We start from the raw sequence: 9,784 nt of genomic DNA, 5'->3' as shown, positions 1-9,784 counted from the left end.
GCACATGTCATGGCAAGAACATTGTCGTACAAGATTATTAAATAAACTGCAATCTAATTCAGATTGTAAAGTTTTAACATGCACTTCTTTGACGGGGGATAGAGTTCCTTAAGTTTTTTTTTTTTTTTTTTTAGCCCCACATGTATTGATTCATGTAATGACGACCATAATCAGGATACAGAACTGTTCTCTCACCATATAAAATGTCTCCAACACTCCCCATCTGAAGTCTCACCTTTCCGCAAACCTTAAATCTTGACAACCATAGATCTATTTTCCATTACTATAATTTTGTCATTTTGAGAATGTTATAAAAATGGAAACTTAATGTATGTAAGATTTCACATTCAGGTCAGCTTTTTCTCTCAGCATAATAAATCTCAAGATCCACCGAGGATGTTTCATGTATCATTAATTGGTTCTCTTTTTTTAATGCTGAGGAGTACTCCATTGCATTGATGTACCTGAGTCTTTTGTACATTGACCAGCTGAAGTACAGTTGGGTCATCTTAAATTCTGGGCTGCTACAAATAAAGCTGCTATGTACATTTGTTTGTGATGTTTTAGCATTTCTTTTCTCTAAATTCCTAGGAAAAGGCTGCTTGATCATATGGTAGGTGTGTGTTTAACTACATAAACCTGACAAACTGATTTCCAGAGATCCCGGATCATTTTACTTTCTCACCATCCACGTATGAGCAATCCAACTGCTTGAAATCTTCACTAATATTTGGTATTTTCAGTAATTTCTATTTTAGCGATTATAGTAGGTGTACAGTTGCATCTCATCACTGCATGAATTCACAGTTCCTTGATGGACCTTCATGTGGAACATATTTGCATCTGCCTATTTTCCATTCATAGATCCTCTTTTGTGAAAGGTGTTCAAGTTCTATGCATATTTTCTAATTGTACTCTTTTTTCCTTATTGTTTGTTCAGCATATTCTTTCTTATTTCATTTGGGTACAAGTCTTTTGTCACATAGGTAAATTGCAAACATACGCAAATCTTCCTGTCTATGGTTTTTATTATCTGTCTTTAACAGTGTCCCTTGTAAAGCAAAAGGTTTTAGTTTTGATGAAGTACAACTGATCAATACTTTCTTTACAGATCTAAAGGCAGACCCAAAAACACTTCATGGTGGAGGGGAGGCACATGCCATACAGTTGTATTGGCTCTGTAGCCTGCAATAAAAGGTAGATGATAAGATCAGAGAAGGAAAAGGTTTTAAAGTTCTGCCCCTTTTTCTTCCTGGTGAGTCCTGGAACCCTGACTTTCTACTGCTATACTATAGGAAGCAGATAAAGTACCTCAGCCTATACATAACAGGGGTTTAGGTAGTTGTGGCACTGTGACTCCAGAGAATATAAAAACACGTGAAAAGTCTTTATAGATAAGTACTAGCATTTTTAATTATCATTTTAATAAACTATAAAGAATGGATGAAAAATAGAATAGTTATTATCACAGCAAATCACATGGTAAGACAAAATAATTCATGGGTTTTTTGAGATTATGCCTATGTATATATGAACACAAAATCACTAACACACACAGTTCATAGGTGTTATTATTCCATATACATCTTACTATAATTGAGGGTCAAAGTCACTGTGCCTAAGCACTTCGCAAGCCCCACCTGCCACAGAGAACTAAGGCAGAGGCCCTTTAACGAAGAAGGCGGCTTAGTTGATGCACTTCCTTTTGCTCATATATAAAATTAAAGAGCCCATCACAAAAGCACAGATGCTGAAAAAGGTCACAAAATGTATAAGGGCCATTTTCCTGTGATCCTGTGGAAAGCCTCGAACATGTGGAGCTGGTCTTTGCCCTTGACTTGAAGGCTTTTGACACAACTAAACATTGTCTTTGTTAGCAAGATGGATTTCACCCATCATGGGCATTAGAGTGCTGCCGGTGGTTGTGAAAGACTGGTCTCCTGAGGGACCTTCCTGGGCATGGCCTTTGTGAAGGGCAATTGCACCACTGAGGACAATATCTGAGAATTCCCGAATGTGATGTAGATATATGCTCGGAGAAAGCCCTTCATCTGTGGAGAGGCCAGAAAGCTCATTACTGGAGATTTGGTATGGGCAAAGTATTTGGAGTATCAAGCAGGCTCCTGATGGTGATTCTACATGCTATATAAACTCCTGTGGGGTCCAAGAGCTCAAAAGAACCAACAAGATGAAAGTTCTGAGATTTCTGACCAAGGTCAATGATATAGCCCCATTTCTGCCTATGCCAATATGGAGTCTTTGTGAGATGAGGAAGGCAGAGCCTGAGCCAGAGTTTGACGCCACTGCCAGCTTGGCCATGGTCCAGGGTAACATCCAGCAGCTTCATTACCCCTAGTAAGGTCTTAGGCAGGTTCTTCACTTTCTGGTCGAAAAGGCCCATCAACCTTATAAGTAGTGAGGGTGAGGGGCTGCTGCTGGGCAGGAGGGAATACATTACATATCATCGTCATATTCCTGTTTTACCGGGTAACTTGGAGATTTTCCTTCCTTCACTTCTTTCTTTCCTCCTTTCTTTCCAATTAGTTTCTAAATGTTGTTCCTTTAAATAGAAAATTTAAACAGCTTCGGAATGTAAGCTTATGAATCACCAGTTTGATTATACATTTATTGTTTTGCATCAAGTTTAGGAGTAGAAGCTATGCTGTTTTGTAAAACCAACTGGGAAAATTTCCGTCTTATTTTGTGATCTAAAACAGAATAATCTGGCAATTGAGTAATTGCTTCTTTGGAAATATGAACGGATTCAACAGTAAAATTGTTGTGCTCAAGAAATAGCAATGAAGTGAAAAACAAATGCTCAACTCTTGAATTCCCTAAACATTCAGTTTGTTGCTCTGAAAAATCTAAACACACACAGATTTACTTAGCTTATTCAAGAATGTAGGAGAAATTAAATTTTAATAAATTAGATACTATGTTATGTTCATTGGCTCATTCATTCCCTAAGCATTAACTGAATATCTGCTTTTTGGAAAACACCATGTTATTTCTGGGGATGTTAGGATTTCTATCATAGGAGCAGCTGGAAGTTGGTGGGGTATTACAGTGGTACACAGAGATAATTTAAAAGAAGAAAATAGGAGGTGGGAATCTAAGCAAGAGCAATTAAGTGTAAAAATCCTGAGACAAGCCTGTTCAGGATTTCGGTAACTGTAGTTCTTCAGAGGTACTGGAGTTCAAGTTTCGCCCTGTGGTCTGAGAGGTAAGGCTGTGGGACTGGTGAACTGGCGCCAAAACCTCAAACGATGTGTCTCAGAGTTGAGAGACTAAAGCCTACAATGCAAAGTAGCTCTTAGCAGTAATACATGAATCCTAGATAAACTAGGGAGAATGTTTCTATTGGAGCAGGCAATATACACGTAATGGGTACTTGTCCCACTGCATTTGATAACCATTTGCAAAGTATTTATCTATATTCTCAACTACAAACACAGTCTGCCTTTCATTTAAAAAGTAAGGATAATATGTTTCATAGATCCACACATAAAGATGTGATGTGTCCAGCTGGTATACTTAACAACTACACCTAGGAATCTAAACGTTGGTAGGTGGACCTGATTTAAATGATAAGATTTGAAATCTGAGGTGATGTACTTGGATGAGGCTTTTTTGAGGGTCTCAGATGGGGGAAATGTATTTTGTATCAGGTAGGGACATGAAACAATGGGGCCTAGAGGATAGAGTGGGGCATACAGAACTGTATGGGGGCCCACGATTCCCTAGCTCCCAGTGATCATACCTTTGCATACTTCTACCCTCAAGTGTAGGGCCTATGGCTGAATTCTAAGGAAGAGATTATGACAAAGGTGTTGGGATGTCACTCCAATTATTATATTACATTACACGTTAAAGGTAAGACAACACTCCTCTGATAACAGATGCTATATAAGACACCATATTGCTATCAGATATGCTCTTGCTATCTTGCTTGTTTTTGAAGAGGAAATCTGCCATGTTTGGAATGGCCTATGGGTCGGGCCAAGTGGCATGAAACTGCAGGCTAGGTTTAGGTACTGAGGTTAGTCTCTAAATCACAGTCAGCAAGAAAAAAACCCTCTAAGCCCTAGAGACAAAAGAAAATTAATTCTGGCAAACAAAATGAGCTTGAGAGTGGATTTTTCTTGTCACTTCCAGTTTTCAGTCTAACATGAAAGGAACTTACTTTGTCATTCCCATCCTCACAACAAGAAAACATCTGAACCAACTGCAAATCGGCAATTCTTCTTATATCCATCAGAGGTCACAAGGCTAACTGCTGCCCCCCAAAATGGAGAGAGAAACTGGTTGAAATGGAGAATTACAGCTCGCTGGATCATAAGTCCGGGAGCAGAAACCAGTGCTGGAAAACTTATAAAGTGTATTTCACAAATTACTGGAGACTCACTGCAGAGTAGCTTCGAGTTAAAAACTCTAGGCAGGCCCAGTCTAATAGGGGCCCCTAAACTTTTCTAAGTTTTACTTCCAGGAGCCCTACTAGGTTCTTATAGTGACAATAAAGGTCAGACAACAATGCCATTGTACTTCTAGCAGGGGAAAGGAAAAAGTAGCCAGCTTGAAAAATGCCCAACATGATCTGTTCTTCATAACAAGGCTTGCCTACAGAGAAACTATTTCCCAGAGCCTAACTGAGTAGGATTTTATTAGAGCCTAAGCCATCTGGGGAAGGGGAAATGGCAGCTCTAGCCCCTTCCAGCCTTCCAAGAGGAGGAAAAAGGGAAATACCCCCAAATAGGCCCTCTTTACTTCCTGTTTTACCTGAGGCGTGAAAAAAAAAAAAACTGAGACCTAATCATTAGATTACGGAACACTCCCCCATGCCCCACACCTCACTACCACATCAACAGGGCTCCTGTCTAATAACAAAAGATTGCAACTGAAAGAGCTGTACGTCTCGGACCTTTTTTAAGAAAAACAGAGAAGATGAAAAGGACACCAGAGAAAATGTAGTCTCTGAAAACTGCAGCTACAGCAAACAATAAACACTGCCTGACTCCAGGCCCGAAAATCATAAAATCTTTCACCCAATACATTATATCTAGCTTTCAACAACAACAACAAAAATTATAAGGCATACATACTAAAAGACAAAAACATAGTTTGAAGCATCAGATCCAGAATCAGACATGGCAGATATTTTGGCATTATCATAGCAGGAATTTACAATAACTATGATTAATATGCTGCGGGCTATAATGGAAAAAGGGAAACTGTGCAAGAATAAATAAGGGGTAATGTGAGCAGAGAGATGTAAGCTCTAAGAAAGAATCATAAGGCAATGCTAGAAATCAAAAAGACTGCAAAAGAAATGAAGAAAGCCTTTGATGGGTTCATCAAAAGGCTGGGCATGGCTGAGGAATGAAATCAATAAATTTGAAAACATGTCAACAGAAACTTCCAGATGAAATGCAAAGAGAAAAAAAAGAATGAAAAAGATGAAAGAGAAGAGTCAAAAACTGTGGGATGACAAAACATGTAACATTAGTGTAATGGGAATACTGGAAGGAGAAAGAGAGCAAGAAACAGAGCAAACATATGAAGTAAAAATGGCTGAGAATTTTCCAAAATTAACACCAGATGCTAAACCACCAATCCAAGAGGCTCCAAGAATGCCAAGCAGTATGAATAACAAAAACTACACCTAGGCAGAGCATATGCAAACTGCAGAAAACCAATCCAAAGGAGAAACTCTTGTGTAGAGACACAAGGGTAAGAATTACATTGGCCTTCTCTTCACAGACATGCAAGCAAGAAGAGAGTTGAATTAAAGCTTGAAAGATTGAAAAACAAAACCCTACCAACCTAGAATTCTATATTGAGTAAAATTCTCCTCTGAGGTGAAGGAGAATAAAAGACGCTCACAGACAAACACAAACTGAGGAAATCTGGTACCAGGAGACCTCCCTTGTAAAAAATGTTCAAAGAAGTTTTTCGAGGAGAAGAAAACTAATATAGGTCAGAAACTCCCACCTACATAAAAGACAAGAAGAATGGCAGAGAAGGAATAAATGAAGGCAAAATAATTTTTTCTTTATTTGAGCAAACAGATAACAGTCCAAAATAATAACAGAGACAATCTATTCCATAATTATACCTTATGAGGAAGTAGGATGAATGACAGCAAGGTCATAAGAAACAGGAGGGAGGAATTGGCACTACCCGTGAGTCTGTAGCGCATTATGCAAACGTGGACTTGGGTTAGTTCTAAATGCGTATTCCAAAAGTTAGAGCATCCACTAGAAACAAGTACAAATAATTGCCGTGCTAACGAGGGGAGAAAAAGGAATCATAAGATGCTAAATTAAAGCCAGAGAAGGTAGCAAAAGGGTGAGAGACAAAAAAGAAACAAAGAACAAGAACAGCAAATAAACAACAGGGACAAAATATTATGGTAAATGTAAATCCAACTATAGCGATAATTACTTTAAAAGTCAGTGGTCTAAATACACTACTTAAAAGAATACAATTCTCAGAGGGGATAAAAAAAACCAAGACCATATTATACACTGTCTACAAGAAATCCACCTTAAATGTAAAGACACTGATAGATTAAAGAAACTAAAGAGATGGAAAAAGACATACCATTCTAATATAAATGAAAGGAAAGCTGGACTAACCAGTTTTCTTTCAGACAAAGCAGAATTCAGTTCAAGGAAAATTACCAGAGAAAAAGAGAGGTATTACATAATCACAAAGGGGTCAATTCTCCAAGATACATTACCATCCTTAATGTGCACACCCCAAAAAAACACAGCGTCAACAGACATGAGGGAAACACTGAGACAAATACACAGTTCTAATGAAGAGACTTCAGCACACCTCTCTAAGTAACTGACAAATGCAGCAGTCAGAAAATTATTAACGGTATAATTAAACTGGATAGCACCATCAGTGAAAAAGGTCTACATGACATTTTTAGAAAACATAACGACAGGAGAAAACACACTTTTTTCTTCCAAGTTCACATGGAACATACATCAAGATAGACCACATTCTGTGCCTAAAACACCATCCAATTTAAAGAACAGAAATCATACAAGCATACTCTAGGACCACAGTGGAATTCAACTAGGAATAAATAACAGAAAAATAGCATAAAAATCTCAAATAGGTGGAGATTAAACCACATACTTTTACATAAAAAGATGCTTACCACTATATTGCATTTGGAAATTGCAAATTAAAACAAAGAGATACCACTACACACCTGTTAGAATGGCTAAAATCTAAAACATAGACAAACCCAAACACTGGAAAGGATGCAGAGCAATAGGAATTCTCATTCAGTGCTGGTGGGAATGCAAAATGGTACAGCCACATGGAAAACCATTTTAAAAGAATCCTACAAAAGTAAACATACTCTTGTCATACCATCCAGCAAATGCACTCCTTTGCGTTTACCTACCTGAGTTGAAAAATTATGTTCATACAAAAAGCTGCACATAAAAGTTTACAGCAACATTATTCATAAATGCCAAAGAATGAAAGTGACCGAGATGTCCTTCAACAGGTGAATGGACAAATTGTGGTACATCCAGACAATAGAATACTGTTTAATAATATAAAGAAATGAACTTTCAAGCTATGAAAAGACATGGAGGAACGCTAAATGCATACTGCTAATTTCAAGTAGCATATATGAAAAGATTACATACCCTCTTATTTTAAATACGTGCCATTCTGGAAAAGGTAGAACTATGGAGACAGTAGAAAAGATTAGGGATTCAGGGGGATGGAGGGAGGGTGCCTCAGTGGAGCACAGGGGATTTTTAGCACAGTGGAACTACTCTCTGTAATACCATAATGATGGATACATGTCATTATATGCTAGTCAAAACCCATAGAACACACAACGCAAAGAGTGAACCCTAATGTATGCTACCTATTTTAGTTACTAATATATCAATATTGGCTTATTAATTTTAACAAACGCACTAAACTAATGCAAGATAACATGTAAATAATAGCAGAAACTGTGTGTAAGGGGCTGAGAGGGTATATGGGAACTTGCTGTACTTTCTGCTCAATTTTTCATGTAATAGCATGAAAAAAGAAAGTTTCTGAATAAATAAACATTCCCTCAGAGTTATATACTTCGAGTAGTTTTTGTTTTCCTGGATAATCTGAATGTTGCAGTTGGCCAATTATTTTTATTGATTTTCTCACGTGAAACCTTACTTTCTCTTCTGGGGGAAAAAAAAGCAACTCTTTTACTAGCAGTTAAGTTTGCTCAAATTTCTTCTATCATCAATAAGTAAAATGTAACAAAGCCAAATACTCTCAGGACCTCTGAAACTTGAAACTTCCCCTAAATAATTCTGTTTTGGTCCTAGTGCTTCTATGCATCAACACACACACACACACACACACATATTCAAAAAATCATAAAAGCAATGAGAGATATATTCAACTTGTAAAAAAAAAAAGTGAGCACTACACATAAAGCTCTATAGCATTCTACTGCTCAAAACGGCCCAAGGAGGTACTTACAGGGATATTTATTACATTAATTAGATTTATTATAAACATGTTTAAAACATCCAAACAATTTAAGAAGCTAGAGAAAGAACAGCATATTAAACACAAAGAAGCAAAAGTAGGAAACAATACAGATGAATGCAAAAGTAATCAATTAGAAGACAGTAGAGCCTGCTAACGAAAGCTAGTTCTTTGAAAGGATTTATATAACAATTTTTATAAGTATTATAATCATAAATGAAAGAAACAGTTATACATGATATTAGGTAAATAAAACTGGGCAAAATTTAGGTGGAGAAGAGATACGGCAGTGATAAAATAACACTGTATTGCCAATATCTCAAGATAAGTGATAGGCAACGAAGTTCTACCTAAAGAAGAATTTCAGATACAAAACTCAGGAAGTTTGGAATTAGAAATTGATCATCCTGCTGCCTCTAATGGATTTCATGGATAAAGAAGATGACTGCCAACATTACCATAAAGGAGACAATGGACATCATGTACATCCTGATGGAAGTGCACATTTTTACCCCTGGAGAGCACTTCCTAAGAAACAAACACCTAAACTTTAATATGAACAGGATTCTACCTATAAAAATTGAGGATTGCTATTGATTAATGTTAGGTAACTGGGTTCATTATTCTAGTCTCCATACTGTTGTATATGTTTGAGAATTTCTTAAAAAAAAAAAAAGAGAGAGAATTTCTATAATACAAGGGCTCTTTCTAAACATCCTGCCTTTAATATGAAATGTGATGTGGGGCGCCTGGGAGGCTCAGTCAGCTCAGGTCATTATCTCAGTGTCCTGAGATTGAGCCCCGCATTGGCCTGCATGCTCAGCGCAGAGTCTGCTTGAGATTCTCTTTCCCTCTCCCTCTTGCCCCTCCTGCTCGTGCTCTCTCCCTCTCTCTCTCAAAATATATAAATAATTCTTAAAAAAAAAAGAGAGAGAAGTGATGTACAGGCAGTTCTCATTTTATGGCAATTCTCAGATCATTGTGTTTTCTGCCAAATGAAGGTTTGTGGCAACTCTGTGTAAAGCAAGACTATCAGTGATATTTTTTCAACACAATTCCCTTACTCCATATTTCTGTGTTATGTTTTGGTAATTCTCTCAATATTTCAAACTTTTTCATTATTCTTATATGTGTTATGGTGATATATGAACAATGATCTTTGATGTAACTACTGTAATTGTTTTAGCTTTGCGCAGTGGCAATATCATAGCCAATGAGGTTTACCCGAGGCGCGATTATTGCTAATTGAAAACTACTGTAATTGTTC

At 37.3% G+C, this 9,784-nt stretch overlaps 1 pseudogene; it reads left to right on the top strand.

The window, feature by feature from the left end:
* The first annotated feature begins 9,701 nt into the window (after positions 1-9,701).
* Positions 9,702-9,784, top strand: LOC123323580 (annotated as a pseudogene).

The sequence above is a fragment of the Neomonachus schauinslandi genome, chromosome X (assembly GCF_002201575.2).
Source record: "Neomonachus schauinslandi chromosome X, ASM220157v2, whole genome shotgun sequence".
Taxonomy (NCBI): Eukaryota; Metazoa; Chordata; class Mammalia; order Carnivora; family Phocidae; genus Neomonachus; species Neomonachus schauinslandi.
The sequence above is the reverse complement of the archived record's forward strand: the minus strand, read 5'-3'. Positions and strand labels throughout refer to the sequence as shown.